Source organism: Sarcophilus harrisii, chromosome 4 (assembly GCF_902635505.1).
Source record: "Sarcophilus harrisii chromosome 4, mSarHar1.11, whole genome shotgun sequence".
Taxonomy (NCBI): Eukaryota; Metazoa; Chordata; class Mammalia; order Dasyuromorphia; family Dasyuridae; genus Sarcophilus; species Sarcophilus harrisii.
The window spans coordinates 427,482,914-427,485,139 of record NC_045429.1 but is presented as its reverse complement, the minus strand read 5'-3'; positions in this window follow the sequence as shown (position 1 = coordinate 427,485,139).

Genomic DNA, 2,226 nt, shown 5'->3' with positions numbered 1-2,226 from the left:
AAGATGACAATATTACCTAAACTAATCTATTTATTTAGCGCTATACCAATCAGACTCCCAAAAACTATTTTAATGACCTAGAAAATAATAACAAAGTTCATATGGAAAAACAAAAGGTCAAGAATTTCAAGGGAATTCAATGAAAAAAAATCAAATGATGGTGGTTTAGCTGTACCAGATCTAAAATTATATTATAGAGCAGCAGTTACAAAACTATTTGGTATTGGCTAAGAATAGATTAGTTGATCAGTGGAATAGATTAGGTTCCAAGAGACAAAACAGTCAATCAAATATAGCAACCTAGTCTTTGACAAACCCAAAGTTCCCAGCTTTTGGGATAAGAACTTACTGTTTGATAAAAATTGCTGGAAAATTGGAAACTAATATGGCAGAAACTAGGCATTGATCCATACTTAACACCGTACACCAAGATAAGGTCAAAAATGGGTTCATGACCTAGGCTATAAAGAATGAAATTATTAATAAATTAGAGGAACATAGGATAGTTACCTCTCCAGACCTGTGGAAGGGAAGGTCTTTATGACCAAAGCAGAACTAAAGATCATTACTGATCACAAAATAGAAAATTTCTGATTATACCAAACTGAAAAGTTTTGTACAAACAAAACTAATGCAGACAAGATTAGAAGGGAAGCAATAAACTGGGAAAATATTTTTACAGTCAAAGAGTTCTGATAAAGGCCTCATTTCCAAAATATATAGAGAATTAACTCTAATTTATAAAAAATCAAGCCATTCTCCAATTGAAAAATGGTCAAAGTGATATGAACAGACAATTCTCAGATGAAGAAATTGAAACTATTTCTAGTCATATGAAAAGATGCTCCAAGTCCATTATTAATCAGAGAAATGCAAATTAAGACAACTCTAAGATACCACTACACACCTGTCAGATTGGCTAAGATGACAGGAAAAATAATGAGATTGTTGGAGGGGATGCGGGAAAACTGGGACATTGATGCATTGTTGGTGGAGTTGTGAACGAATCCAACCATTTTGGAGAGTAGTTTGGAACTATGCTCAAAAGTTATCAAACTGTGCATACCCTTTGATCCAACATGTTACTACTGGGATTATATCCCAAAGAGATTATAAAGAAGGAAAGGACCTGTATGTGCACGAATGTTTGTGGCAGCCCTTTTGTAGTGGCTAGAAACTGAAACTGAATGGATGTCCATCAGTTGGAGAATGAGCTGAATAAATTGTGGTATATGAAAATTATGGAATATTACTGTTCTGTAAGAAATGACCAACAGGATGATTTCAGAAAGGCCTGGAGAGACTTACAGAACTGATGCTGAGTGAAATGAGCAGGACCAGGAGATCATTATATACTTCAACAACAATACTAGATGATGACCAGTCCTGATGGATCAGGCCATCCTCAGCAACGAGATCAACCAAATCATTTCTAATGGAGCAGTAATGAACTGAACTAGCTATGCCCAGAAAAATAACTCTGGGAGATGACTAAAACCATTACATTAATTCCCAATCCTATATTTATGCCACATGCATTTTGATTTCCTTCACAAGCTAATTGTACAATAATTCAGAGCCTGATTCTTTTTGTACAGCAAAATAATGTTTTAGGTCATGTATACTTATTGTGTATCTAAGTTATATTTAATATATTTAACATCTACTGGTCATCCTGCCATCTAGGGAGGGGTGGGGTGGGGTAAGAGGTGAAAAATTGGAACAAGAGGTTTGGCAATTGTTAATGCTGTAAAGTTACCCATGTATATATCCTGTAAATAAAAGGCTATTAAATAAAATAAATAAATAAATAAATAAAATAAATAAATAAATAAAATGGAGATTTGGGAAAGGACATACCATTTGGAAGAATGGGCTACAGGGGCAGAGTATACTTCCAATGTGAGAAGGCTAAAAAGATTGAGTCAATTTCCAGTATGAGAAGGCTGTTTTGTGGCATGGTAGGAAAAAGTCCATAGATTCAGGATTGGAGCAGAATAATAATAAGTGTACCATTTATTTCACATCTTGGTTATGAAGAATAAATGAGATAGTAAATATAAACTAATTGGAAAATCTTAAAACTCTATTTAAAGTCAGCAATTATCCTTTATTATATAAAACACCAGGACTGACTTCCAATATACCACATAGGTTTCAATTATATAACTCCTTATATGTTATAGAAACCTGGGCTGAACATGTTAGACTGAAAAACAGGAGCCC